At 42.8% G+C, this 14971-nt stretch overlaps 1 pseudogene; it reads left to right on the top strand.

Moving 5' to 3' along the window:
* The first annotated feature begins 633 nt into the window (after positions 1–633).
* On the top strand, positions 634–12945 carry LOC147621205 (triosephosphate isomerase, cytosolic-like; annotated as a pseudogene).
* The last annotated feature ends 2026 nt before the right edge of the window (positions 12946–14971 follow it).

Genomic DNA, 14971 nt, shown 5'->3' with positions numbered 1-14971 from the left:
AATTCCATCCAAGTCCAATAAAAATCAGGGACTACATCAATCTCCATTGTCTTCTTATTGTGGTCTATCATCTATAAACTTGTTTGGAGACTTTAGGGTGTGTTTTTTTGTGGATGAGTTGTGTAATTCTTGTGGGTTTGGAAAAGGGTATGATTATCTGTGTTTTTGCTCGGTTGTTGGGTGTTAGCTAGGATAGATCTCCACGGTGTTGCGTTGGAATGGGGCTATAGGGGCGGTCTTTCCTGGTGCTTAATTGTTTTGTGTGCCCATTGAGGATCTTTCCCTCGGAGTAGCTTCAGTCTGTAGTGGTGTTGGATGCATATGTGTGGTGTAGCCATGAGGAGTCTCAGCGATGCAGGTGTTCAAAATGAATGACTACATGCGAGGCAAATTGTAATTGGAGAGGTTGAAAGATGTCCAGCTACACTATTGAAGATTTAAATGCATGAAGGAAGAAGAGATCGAGTGGATGGAGGATGCTATGTTGGCATAAGAGGATGAATTCTTGTTCATTGGGACATTACCCAGGAACCTTGGAAGTGAAGTGATGTGTCAAGAACTACCCAATGTAAAAGGGGTATGCTGTAGTATTTGATGTAGGAACATGAGAGGTTCATGAACATATATGCAGCTATGGTGGATGACATTGCGTATTTTGCTGATGATGAGGATGGCAATACTTTAGTGATAGACTTTGATGATACGTCCACTGATGGTATCTCTTGTGATGATGCTTGTGATGATGAAGTAGCAAGTCCTCCTTTGCAAAATGGAAGGACAGGAGAATTTGATGTTGAGTCGGAGAACGTGTCTTTTGTCATGCTTTGGTAGACATGAGTGCATTATGATGAATTCTATTGAGGATGTCATGCAAGTTGAAGAGAATTAAGAGGTTCTTGGTATGATGGAGTTCCCCAAGATGAATTTGCAGGTCGCAAAAAGACATCATGATGATGGTTAGGAGCATGAGGAGGATGCTTTGTCTGTGCTCATGCAGATGGTATGTGAAGTTGAGGAAGACCACTACTCGATAAGAATGAGCTTTCTACTTGTCAAGAGAAGGTCTTGGATGTGAGTAAACAAGAGGTGGCTGGAGATATAGAAGAGCATGAGGATGCCTATGATTGGGGCTTTGATGAGCCTATAATAGAGATGGATGCAGCTATGCAAGGAAAGAGACAAATCACGATTGCAAATGCTGAGATGTAAAAGAGATTCCAATCATTGGAGACTTTACGCTTCATTCTTTCATGATTGGATGCACTGTTCAAATTTTTGGAATGGCCATGTTTCTCCACATCATATGATGGTTGGGCATGATAGCCATGGTGAGGAGATATAGTCCATGTGTGGATTTGAATGCAACAAAAGCTTGTGTTGGTTGGGCATGATAGCCATGGTGGAGGAGATACAGTCCATGTGTGGATTTGAATGCAACAAAAGCTTATGATGGGGTCCTAGATATGTGGCATAGCAAGAGATATGTACATGATGTGTTTGATGGTGGCAACTTAGCCATAATGCATGTTGGGAGAAGGTGGCCATTTGATAGAGGCAAAATAGATGTGCAGGTGTACATTGTAAGGGACATCAAAGTGTTTGATCTTGGTGGACATGAACTTCATGATCACAAATCATGGGAGGAGGATGTGCTTATGCACTACAAGACATTGCTGCCATACACGCGATAAGTTACGGGCGCGTGTATGGTCGCGCATGTATTTGAATAGTATCGGGCGCGTGTATATTGGCATCTAAATTCGCGTGTATTTAACTTTAAAAAATACGTTTACCAGCGCGTGTATTTTGGCATCTAAATTCGCGTGTATACTGGTTTCAGAAATGCATATATAAGCGTGTGTATATACACGCAATTATACACGCATCAATACACGCATTAATACATGCATCAATACACGCTTTATTAAAAAAAATAATTCCTTTACAAAATTAAAAACTATTTTCTTTAAACCATCTCATAGTACATTACAGTATATATCATTACACAATCCCACTACATGCATTTACAACAATGAAATATATTCAAAAATAAATCATGAGATAATTAAAAGACAACATATATAATAGAAATGTCATCAATTTAGAATGATACAGTGATGGATTGGTTAGGGTTCGATCTCATCTTCAATAAGATCCATTCTTGCCAAATGATCAACATTAATATCCATTTGATCAATTTATAAGGCTACGATTAAATTTATTCCACTATCGATATTTTGTCCATTGATAATGGTATCGATGTCCTGATCATCCTCATCAACATCACCATCATCCTCAATGGTAGGGTCATTCTCATGATCATGAGAAATGGCACGCTCATCCTCATTATCATGATCATCTCTTATTTCTTAATCATCGATCACAACATCTTCATTGGCATGTTCGACATCATCTTCATTGCGGCTTGTTACATCCTCCATATGCTCCATATCAGTGAATGTATTATACATCACTTTGGAACGTGGTGTAATAGGGATGACGTACCACCATTTAATGTCATGCACCATTGGCAGATAGATAACCTACTCAAATACACATACTGCAGTAATTAATTAGCATATCAAAAGTCAAGGGGTACGCAAGCTTAGATATATATGTACATGAAACACATTAGTAAAAAAATGCATACCTGCTCACATTGTTGTGGCAATACGAGCCTATCTTTCTTTGTTTGCCAAAACTTTGTAGAGTCAATAGTTACATAGCCACTTGCATGGTGTTTTATCGTTGCATTAGGCCCTTTTTCCACCACGTTCATTTGCCATTTGACATCCAAAACATACACAAAGAAGCGACGAAAGTCAAGCCTAAATATGTCTTGGATTGTGCCACAATAATCATCCATTTTTCCATTAGCTCTCTCAAAGCTACTAATGACACCGCAATCTTGTGTATTCCTCTTTTTATCAATTCTTTGTGTTCAAAAATGCTTGCCTTCACACCATATAGCATTGAACATAGTGCACTGGACCAAAATAGAAGCAATATTTGTGTAAGCAATGTGAATAAACATTAAAAGCAAATCACTTACAACTACTGCAAAACATTAGTTCTATGTACCTTTAACATGCATCCTCGTGCATACTCCCATTCTTTCGCCGTGATATGCAGCCCCTCGTCGCTCTCTGCTCTCTCCATTTCCTCATGCTACCAATCAACATGGATATCATTCGGAAGTGTTGCTAGATGCTTAGGGTATGCCTTACGAGAGCCATGTTGCCTCCGAAAGAGAGCTCTTTCTGCTTGCCTTTTTGTCTTTGCATCCTCATATCTTGTAACCCATCTACTCATCACATCACTATTAAGGATACAAGTGAAATTGAGATCATCAATCAATGTTCTTTCAATTACTTTACTCTGTCCTTTTCCTTGAGGCACAATAGAGGTCATCCTCAAGTCCTCTTCATTGCTCCATAGTCGTGGCAAAGAGCTGTCCACCTGACCAAGAAATTCTGAAATATATACAAGAGACTCTTGTATCAACCAACCCTCGGCCATGCTTCCTTCGAGCCTTGCACTTTGCCTCATAAAGTCTTTTAAGGTCTTCATGAAGCGCTCTAGAAAGAACATCCAACGTGCATGCACAGTGCCACATAAAGCAATTTTGTCCACTAAATGCACAATGAGATATAGTTGACTTGTGAGAATGGTTCGCGAAAAAGTCTCCTCTACCAAACAAAACACCTCCACTGCCATAACACGCGCATCATCCAACGTGGCTGGATCAATTGCTTTGGAACTAACATATCTGAAAAATAAATGAATAGTACGTTATACCTCATGCACGTTCATTTTGCAAGGTATAATGAAGGGTGATCTGACATGGGTTTTACATACCTCACAAGCTCGCCCATCTTATAAATACATTTTTTCAAACTCTTATTTGCACAATGGTCGATGCTAGTAGGGTAGGATGAACTGTGCACATAAGAGCACATGTATGTATGGTTTATGGCATTAAAAAATTTAATTTCAACGTACAAGACTTGGAAAACACTTACTTGGAGTGTCTTGTGCCAATCGTGGGACTTCAACCCATATAGTTGCTCAACGCCTCTTTTCTTAGTGGTTGTAAAGGCTCCCTTCAATGATCTCATGCATCCAGTGGGAGTACGCAAAGTGGTGATGGCCTGCTTTACCTGCTTCTCCTCTTTCTTTGATATAATCCATGGTGCAGGCGGAAGACGAACGTGACCACCCTCCTCTTGGGGCCAAGCTTGACGCATACGTCCTGTGACCCGCAAGTCCTCCCATACGCTAACATTGTCTCGTTTACCAATAACATGTTCCCAAATACCAGATCCCACATTCTTGAAGATGTGCATGGGATCAAGAAGATGGTTGATCTTAAGATGAGTCCAATACGGTAGCCGAAAGAAAATGGAGTACCTACACAAGGGATTGCTCTATGTAATCTTTAATCCAATTAGAGACTACACAAAAACAAGATTGAAAAACATTACTATACCTGTTCATGCCATCTGGAGGAAGAATATTTATAGACTCCCAAACATGCTTCCAATCTTTTGCACAAAGTGTTTGTGGAGGAATGTTACTCTTACTAGCAACATATTTAGGATGATCTGACGGGAGAAATCGATGATGATTATCGAATATGGTCTTACACAAACCGTCAGCATACTCATGTACTAACGAAGGGCCACAAACAGGACATGCATGTTTACCCGATGTTTTCAAACCTATTAAAATATAAATATAAGTTAGAATAATAAAGTCAATAATTATAATTAATATAGCCAATAGTATTAGAGTAGGGAGGTAATTAGAATTCTTACCAGAACAATCGCTGTATCCTGGAAAGTCATGCATTGTCCACATTAACACTACTTTTAAGTCGAAGTGTCGAGAGGAGGGAGGCTTTCTTATGTCCACCACTGCAACACCTCTCCATAGTTCCTCCAACTCATCAATCAACGGTTCGAGATAAACATCCATATGCTTGACTTTATGTTTCCCTGGAATTAGAAGGGATAACATAAGATGTCCCTTCTTGATCGCCATTGATGGTGGAAGGTTGTAATTCACCAACACAACTGGCCACACGCTGTATGCGGTGCTTTTGAAACCAAATGGATTCACTCCATCCATACCTAGGCCAAGTCTCAAGTTTCTGGGCTCTGTTTTAAAGCTGGGCCACTCATCTTCAATATGCTTCCAAGCAGGAGTGTCTGCGAGAATTCTCCACATGCCATCATCCGATCGATGTGAGGAATGCCATGACGTGAGCTCTGCTATGGATTTGCACTTGAACATGTGTTTGATGCGAGGAATTATGGGAAAGTGTCGCAAGACTTTACGAGGTACATCAAAACTCTTCACATCTCTGTTCTATACCTTGCTTCACCACAAGTGGGATAATGTCGAGCCTCCTTATGCATCCCACGAAAGAGAATGCAATCATTGATGCATGCATGTATGCGATCATAATCCAATCCTCCAAGAGATGTCACATAGCACCTCGCTATGTCTCTTGAGGTGGGTAGTCTATTTCCCTTTGGAAGCATGTTTGATAATAGCCTGCATCAAATATCATCAATTAGTCCTAAACCCTAAACCCTAAACCACTAATTCAAATTTACAAGTTAGAATGCTTACTTCAATAATGCGTCAAGACTTGCATTGCTCCATCCATAAACTGTTTGTATATTGAGTAGTTCAAGTGAAGCACGTAAAATAGAGAATGTGCACCCTTCAAAAACCGATGTCGATGAAACCTTGTAAAGATGCTCTTGTTCCATATCATCGTCGTCCATACCTTTGGGAACATCCCTAAAAAGATACCACACTATATCATCAAACACTTCCTCTTCCACAACTTCGTGGGATGCAGGGCTATTGTCATCCCTTTCCCACTCATCTCTGACAATAGACCCCGAAGCTCCAGCATCATCATCTCTTCGACGCTTTGCGTGCTCTCGCCACGCGTAGGGCACCATGTTAGGGTGTGGTACTGCGTCCTGCTTCAATTAGAGTATATATATTACAACTTCATTAATTTAATTTGGATACCATGAGTCATTTGAATACTATCAATTTACATCTACTTACCTCTAAACCTGTTTGATTTCATTCTCCATACATGGAGATGTGATTCTCGGTAATTCGATACGCTCGTACAATGCATCCTTGACATCGATTACACATACACTTGATCCTTTGTCCCAACAACCACACATCGCGATTACGATGACGCATTGTCTCATCCTCACCAGAACTGCTTGAGGAGGTTGATGACATCCTATGTACAGAAGAGTAAACACAAAATCATAATCAGTTTTCAATTAAACTATAAAATTCGCATGTATAAACGTGGCTATATCCTCAAAATCGCATGTATCAACGCAGCTACATCCTAAAAAACGCGTGTATCCATGCGGCTATTTCCTGAAAATTGTGTGTATAAACATGGCTAAATTTTAAAAATCACGTGTATAAACACGGCTACATGCTAGAAATCGCGTGTATAAACACGGTTGATATATTTTAAACGCAGAAATACACGTGTTTTTACACGCGACGACCTGTCCACACCTAAAAATAACCCACCTTCTCCAAATAAACATTTTCAAACTCAAGATTTGCTCTCCTTCGTCGCCGCCTCTTCCAACAGAGCACTAAATCTAAGTGCAAGGAGCAAACAAGGAGCACACACGGGTGAAGGAAACCAGCCAGAAAGAAGACTCACTTTTTCAGAGGTGAGTCAGTTTGTCCTTTGTCCTATCTCTTTCCTTCCATTTGTTTATGCTATTCTCTTTCCTTTATGCGTTTGTCTCCGTCCTTCTCCTTCTCTGGTTGCCATCTGGTGCATCTGGTGAACGATTGTGACAGGGGGCGACAGTGGGCTTTTTATAAGGACGATTTGTTGGAGGTCGGTCGGTCGCTTTCAAAAAAAAATTTTCACAAGCCGCTTGTAAGAACGCGTGTATGTCTGCGTGTATCATGTCTACACAGGCGTTCACGCGTATATACATGCGTTTTTGGACGAGTGTATACATGCGTTTTTGGACGGGTGTATACACGCGTTTTTGGACGGGTGTATACATGCGACTGTGTTTCACCCATACTATGGTCTTAGAGCTCATAGGTGGCTTGGATGATGGTATTTGTGTTTGTGCTAATTCACTTGGTACTAATGTGGAGGTGAACTATGGCTTATGTGATGAATACAAGCTAGTATGCTATCATGATGACTTATCTCTCAATGTGAGTCAAGAGACAGCCCATGATGTAGATGAGGATGGTGATAGTCATGCATGCAATAATGTGTGTGTAACCTTTGAAGATAACCACACAAGATGGATGTTGTGGTGATAGTGATGTAGTTTTTAAAGAGTTGTAGGAGGATAACTCTATAGTTCTGAGTGTTGTTGAAGATGTGAATTCTCTAGATAGTGATGTCAGTTTGATGGTGAAAAATCATATGTGCTAGCTTGCATTTGTGCTTTGATGCAATCATGTATATACTTTTATTTTTGCAGATTTTTTATGGATATTCCACGTTCTTCATCCGATCCATTTGCATATAGCATTTGGCTGATGGAGATGCTAAATCATTTTGGGTGCCATCCTGGTCGAGTTGAGCTTACAGAGTACATGTATGCCCATCCCCCTCCTTCCATGCCTGGTATCTATACCCCACTCGCGAGTATCCAGGGCACTCCACTGCCATCTATGCCTGCGAGTCCGATGAGACAGCATGCAGCTTCTCCTCTTCCACGCCCATCGAGGAGACATACCTCGTCCCAGACACACTTACACACACCCTCCCAAGCACCGTCACGTCAGGGCGGCTCAGAGCCACCATCACATCAGGGCTCAGAGCCACCGTCACGTCAGGGCTCAGAGCCACCGTCACATAGACAATCCCCCAGTCGTGACTCCACCCGCATCAGTAGGAAGAGTGGGAGTGGAGGATGCAGCGGGTGCTTTGGTGGGGGAGGTAGTAGGTCACGTGGTGAGAGAGGAGAGAGGGAGAAGAGTTAGAGAAGACAGTGAGGATGAGGAGGAGATGAGAGAGGTGGAGGGAGTGATCTGCTATGATGTGACGGATAGAGACGAGATAGTGATGGATGCGAGGGGGAAAGAGGTAATGGAGTACATGCGTGGGGTAATATCAAACTTGTATAGAAATTGTTTTATTAGATTTAAAGATCAAAATAGCCGATTAGTTGGGGAGGTGATAGAGGCTGTACATAGTCGGTACCCCAATCCCCCACATGCGACATTCTCGGATGTATGGGGAAGGACGCGAATAAGGGAGATCTTAAGTAATAAAAGATCTCACCTTAAGAAACTCGCGTACAATGATGGGCTAAATGTAGCTGCGGGTGGCTATCCTGCCGAGAAACCTGCCCCACTGCGCACAAACACGAGTGGAAGGAGGCAAAGAAACGAGCAGAGGGTGACGTGAAGAGCAAGCAGCATGTGGAGGCACGACGGATCTAGATGGAGGCTATTGGATCTTCGCATTTCGGATCTAGCGGCGTCGAGTCATGGGAGGCAGAGTTCGTAAGTATCTTACCACTTTATTTGATTGTTTACTTAATTCATTGATTCTATGATTGTTTTAATCTTACAAATTGTGTTGATTATGATACAGCGACGCGTTACGGGGAGGAAGCCCACAGCCCACGATACTGGGTATGCTCGCCGGCATAGCAGACGTGACACGTGGGCCCTCTTTAGAGCCGTGACACGTGGGCCCTCTTTAGAGCCGAGGGTCATATTACGGACGTGCAGTTTGAGATGGCCATGAGACCATACGGTTGACAGGTACTTGAAAACTCTAAACGAATGATTTTGGTTTATTGAATTACATATTTATATACTTATATACTACATATTACTTGAACAGGCACAAGCTGCTGATGATCCACCCGCCGCCACTGCAGAGGGTGGACGTGAGCACTACTCATCGGACATTCCGACCGATGTGAGCTCATCTGATCATGGAGAGAGCACCGAGTCATCATCTGGGTCTGAGTAGTACTCAGACTTATAGTATCACATTCCATATTGAGGATGTGGTTGTATATATATTTTTGTAACTGAAGCCATGGGCTACTTCGACATATGGACTCCCTTGTATATATGTGTACACATAAAATTTTGATAGTAATATTGAATCGTGAATCGATAGTATTGCATTCATGTCTGTCTTGAATCGTGTATTGACAATGTATGCATTCATGTCGTTCTTGTTTTAAATCTTCCTCGTGGATGGTCCAATGCACCCAAAAAAAAAAATCCAGAGAGTGTTATTGGGTGCTGGAATGCTGGAACAGCATTCAGGTACCAAATAGCACTCTCTGGATTTTTTTTTCTCTCTATTCGCGTGTATAGACGCGTCAACTCTGCAAATAGTCGCGTGTATAAACGCGTCAAAACGATGAAATACGCGTATATCGACGCGTCAAATTTGTGAAGTACGCGTATATAAGCGCAGCTAAAATGATAAAACACGTGTATACACCCTCGTATCAGCGTGTCTATGCGTTAGCTGGCTGACAGAACGCGTGTATACACCCGTGTATCAGCGCGTCTGACGATTCCTGTACACGCGCTTTTACACGCATGTCTCTGGCCGCGAGGATATACGCGCTAATACACGGGCCCGCTACTTTTTTTCACAAGTCATTTTTAGCGGCTAGGAGCGTGGGTATGAGCCGGATCCCTTGTAGTGATGCTAGTTGATCCAGGTGGAACATGTTGAGACTAGATGGTATGAATACATAGATAGGAGATAGGTACTTGTTAGATTGAATAAAGTTTTGCCAGATGCTTTTGGTTAAGCATGAATGCTCTAACCAAAAGGGGGTAGGAAAACTATGATAGGCCTTTTTCGATCAATTAGAAGGCCTCAGAGTAGTGTGGACTATGTGATCGTCTTGGATGGCAATAAAGCATGGCATGGTAGGATGATGAGCTTGTACGATGCATAGATGGAACAACCTATGTGAACACCTCCTATTGGGGACCAAGGCAATTGAGTTTTTTGCTAGAATAGATCAAAACTGGAGAAGCTTGAGGTAGCAACCTTAGACTTTCTATTGCATGAGGGGTGTGGCTGGGAAGGCGGTTGGAACTCTGCACGGTAGGCGGCTACCAAAAGTTGGTGAGTAAAGGAAAGAAGGACAAGAGGCATGTTGGGTGTGTTTTTTTGGGCTCTCTCAGGATACCTGGTCGGAACTCTGCACGGTAGGCGGCTACCAAAAGTTGGTGAGTAAAGGAAAGAAGACAAGAGGCATGTTGGGTGTATTTTTTTGGCTCTCTCAGGAGACCTTTAGTCCAGGTAATGGTTCACCAAAGCTTTGGGAGGCTTGTTTTTTGGTAGTGTGGTGGGCTGCAATTGAGGAGCCGGGAGGGCTTGTGAAGGCGAGTTCAACTCAGGCATAGGGGGTGTGCCCTCTCATTCTGTCGAAGAAGAAGAAGAGAATGGAGTTTCCATGGCTCGCAAGTTCTTCGTGGGAGGCAACTAGAAATAATGGAACTATGGAAGAGGGGAAATCAGTGCTGAGATGTTAGTGAATTTAGTCATTCCTCGGGTCATACTTGGAACACTCAGAGAGGCGGCTGTTGCTGAAAGAGTGTAATGAGTTTCTTGCCGATAAGCTGGCTTATGCACTCAGCCAAGGACTGAACGTCATTTCCTCTATTGGTGAAACACTTGAGCAACGTCAATCTAGAGAAACTTGGACTGTCGTTTCTTGAGCAACATCAATCTAGAGAAACTTGGACTGTCGTTTCTGAGCAAGCAAAAGCTATTGCAGGAAAAATGGATGACTGAAGTAATGTTGTTCTTGCATATGAGCCTGTTTGGGCTATAGGCCCTATCCAAGAAGAATTTCATGCTGATCTCCGGAAGTGGCTTGCGGCTCACGTGAGCCCCAAGGTGGTTTACTTTTTTTTTTCCACAAAAGAAGATCATTTTCTATTAAAGAAACACCTCAAGGGCACAGACCTCAAGGTAAGATACATCATTGCTTTACATTTAAGAGCTAAAAGAACACCTCAAGGATACCTCAAGGTAAGAAAAATCAAAGTGTTACATCGAAGGGCTAACAAAACACACATAACCCCGGGCTCGAAGCTCTTCAGAGGTTATTTACAAAAATATCAAACTTTACCTTTATGCCTTGAAGATCTTCTAGGCTCCTTTAAAGGTGGATTTTTACAAGATTCAGCAAGTGTAGGAAAGAGAGACTCATAAGTAGAGTTCTCTTCCCCCAAAGAGCTACTAGAAGCTTGTTGTGGTGTTGGCTCTGGAGTAGCACGAGGAAGCGGGTGAGTTAAAGTAGAAGCCTCCACAAGTGGAGGAATCCTGCCGCCTGTAGACCATCTGCACTCGCAAGCCCTCTGAGATGCGAGCAAATTTCCTCCTCTTCTTTTTAGCTGCTCTCCTGCTAGCTCTCTCGGCTTGTGATCTATGTTTTCCTTTCCCGGTTGAAACATCCTCTGCGTGCAAAACCATATCCGGTTGTCCCTCAGCCACTTCAGTCTGTTTCTGTTCCGTAATTTCTTGACGCTGTTGAGGGAGAACCCTCCATCTAGTACATTCGGCAGCAAAATGGCCTTTTCTCCCACAAATGAATGGCCTGGAAGACCAATGAAAAAGACCCTCTCAAGAATTTCTCCCCCATGAATCGTAGGAAGGGAAATAAACTGAGGAGGGTCTTTGGCCAATGATGGAGGAAGAACCATCTTTAGGCAAGGCGTGTGGTTTTCTTCATCCGGAATCAAAGCCTCACGGACCACATACCCAATACATTTACCAATCTCTCTCAGGTGAGGCACAAATTCTGGTAAAAGAGCCAGAAATCTAGCTGTAACTTTCAAACCTCCATCCAACCCTGAAAGATCCATACCTTGTGTCCATCTTGCAAAAAAACCAATGCCTAAACCTAGGTCCACAGGGCTCCGTGCTGCTAAGACCTCGTTGGCTTGAGATGGAGTACACTCGGAAACAACCTTTCCCCAATGGGAAAACATTCATGATCTCAACTAAAGATAAAAGAGCACCTTGTATCCCATCTTGCACCTGTCTGCTTGAAGAAATATTCCCGACAATCTTGCAAACCAATGCACAAGGTTCGATACTTCTTACCGATTCATGAATAGCACGAATGAGTTAGAAGAGAGTCGAATGCCAATCGTCGAAGCAGCGAGGGGGGGATGGGGCATCTCATGAGGATCCCCTGAAAGAATCCCTACAGGAGGGATGCATACTTCGGCAACATTCGAGTCCTCCATTCTTTCTTGAAGCTTAGCCTGCAAACTTCCACACAACGCCTAAAAAAGAAGCAGCAAAAAAGAAGAAGAAAGAGGGGTGACTGAAGTGGAAAAAAAAGAAGAAAGGAAGGGGTGAAAACGAAGAGGGGAGCAGAACAGCAGGAAAAAAAAGAGAAGAAAGGGCAGGGATAAAGAGAGAGAGAGAGAGAGAGAGAAGGCGTGGGGGGAGGGGGGCAGAGAAGGCGAGCAGAGAGAGAGAGAGAAGGCGTGAGATGGCATGGGGGGAGGGGGGCAGGGAAGAGAAGGCGAGCAGAGAGAGAGAGAGAGAGAGAGATGACATGGGGGGAGGGGGGGCAGAGAAGGCGAGCAGAGAGAGAGAGAGAGAGAGAGAGAGAGAGAGAGGCATGGAGGCCTTCGCGCGCGGCTGCCTAGTTTCTGTTTGGGCTCGATTTCCCCAAGGTGGTTTACTCTATAAGGATTATTTATGGAAGCTTGGTGAGTGGTGGAAATTGTGTGGAACTTGCTGCTAAGCTTGATGTCGATGGCTTGGTGAGTGGTGGAAATTGTGTGGAACTTGATGCCAAGCTTGATGTCGATGGCTTTCTTGTTGGGGGTGCTTCTTTGAAGCCTGGGTTTATTGACATCATCAAAGTTTCTTTGGTAAAAGAGTCATGAGCTTGCCAGACAGATCAAAAGCTGGCCTTGCTGCGTGTGTTGTGTGGTGGCTGTAGATGGACGTACGAACATATGGGATGTTAAGTACAGATGTTAAGTACAAAATGCTCTCTTCTTGTAAAATGTCCATCCAAGTCCAATGAAAATCTGGGGCTGTATCAATCTCCATTGTCTTCCTTTTGTGGTCTATCATCTATGAACTGGTTTGGAGACTTCATGGTGTGTTTTTTTGTGGATGAGCTGTCTAATACTTGTGGGTTTGGACAAGGGTGTGATTACCTATGTTTTTGCTGGGAGAGATCTACATGGTCGAGCGTTGGGATGGGGCTATAGAGGTGGTCTTCCCCTGTGCTTCAATGTATTGCAGCACTCTCATCACCAGAGCATGCACCTCTTGGGAGGGCAGCCCTCTCTTCTTACATGCGGAAGCTCTGAGAGTCTTCTTTCAACCCTAAACACCACTTAGAACATGCTAATGCAAAAACGCAGACAGAAGGGAGAGTAGAGAGAGAGAGATAGCTAGAAATTCAGTATATTCATATGGTACAAAAAGGTACTCTCAATCTACAGCCATGTGCTGCCTTCTTGAAAAGGTGTAAACACCCAAAATAGTCCTACACAAAAGGACCCACTCCCTAGTGGAGTGAATGAACAACTCAATGAGCACTATGCCTATTTATAGGCCCTTGGACAAAAGGAGAACTGGCCGACCAGCCAACTGGACAAGATCTCATAAAGCTTGATGCACCTGCAGCAGTCGACTGTCCAGTGTTCTACTGAGTGTCTCCTCACATCAGAGGGCCTCTTGTACATGTTTTTACTCACCATCATATATACACTTACTCACCCATTTCATGATGTGTTGATTTGCTTTGATCTCTCGCACATCTGGTCCTTTCATCCTTTTCCCCTCACAAATCCATGAAAAACTATTTCAAATCATCCCATGAATCAGCTCATAATCAATCCACAAAACAGCCCGATATAGAGCCAAAATTATCAGGCCAAAATAGCCCCAAAATAGAGCCTCATAAGAGCTCTCAAAAACTGTCTCAAACTCATCCAAAACTACCCCAAATCTTCCTCTAACAAGGTTTGATCAGTAAGAAAAATAGTAGAGTTGAGAAAACACCGACAGATGTCACACTTGTGGCTGCTATATGGCCACTTCTATATGGCTAGCACTCAATAGAGATAACAGTCCAACTGCTTCGCCTATGTACAATCAACACATAGCAAAAAAGAGGGAACTGTATGGCCCCAGCACTGAGAAAAGAAACTCGACTATTTCTGACTAGAGAGAAGAGCCACCAACTGTAGCTGTTATCTCAATAGAACTTTACGGCTAGTGCAAGGGGAGGAGCATCATCCGACTACTGTACATCCACTGCTATGAGAGAGAGAGAGAGAGAGAGAGAGAGAAGACAGATCCAGTCGGCCAGATGAGAGATGAGCACTTGATGATAAAAGTAGCACCAATCCTTGCTTTAATAGAATCGACTAGATATATTTGTAGGAGTTTTTTCCTTTTTGCCCAAAATAGGTGAACTTGCCCAAAAATATCAACTTGTTTCTTTTCCCAAGAATCTTGTAGACTAAGTTTACTCTAGGTGCCTCCTTCTATCCACATTTACATGCCCAAAAAGTAATAAGTCCAGCCCGTCTTTAATGATATGTGAACACAACGAGTTATAAGTATTATAAGTCACTTTGATGAATAAAATACCATGCTGCTTTTGCTGTGTGGTCATCTTTCAGCACAAACTTTGCCAATAGATGCTTCAGCTTTCTTCTGTTGAAAATCCTCATTCAAACCTTGGTTCTGCTCAGTCTGTGAAACACTGATCAAGACTGATGAAGGGACTAAATGACAACATTAACTGTAATGTTTGAAAGCTTTGAAAGCATGTCACATTGAAACCAGGGGAATTATTGGAGAAGCAGGATTATACTTGAGTTTCAAGGACTAGACTTGGGAACAATGTTAATGTAAAAGAGTTGTTCATCATTGTTCTTGCTAGCTTCT

The sequence above is a fragment of the Cibotium barometz genome, chromosome 30 (genome assembly GCF_041138505.1).
Source record: "Cibotium barometz isolate CiBa-2024 chromosome 30, ASM4113850v1, whole genome shotgun sequence".
NCBI lineage: Eukaryota > Viridiplantae > Streptophyta > Polypodiopsida > Cyatheales > Cibotiaceae > Cibotium > Cibotium barometz.
This window is presented reverse-complemented; position numbering and strand designations above follow the sequence as displayed.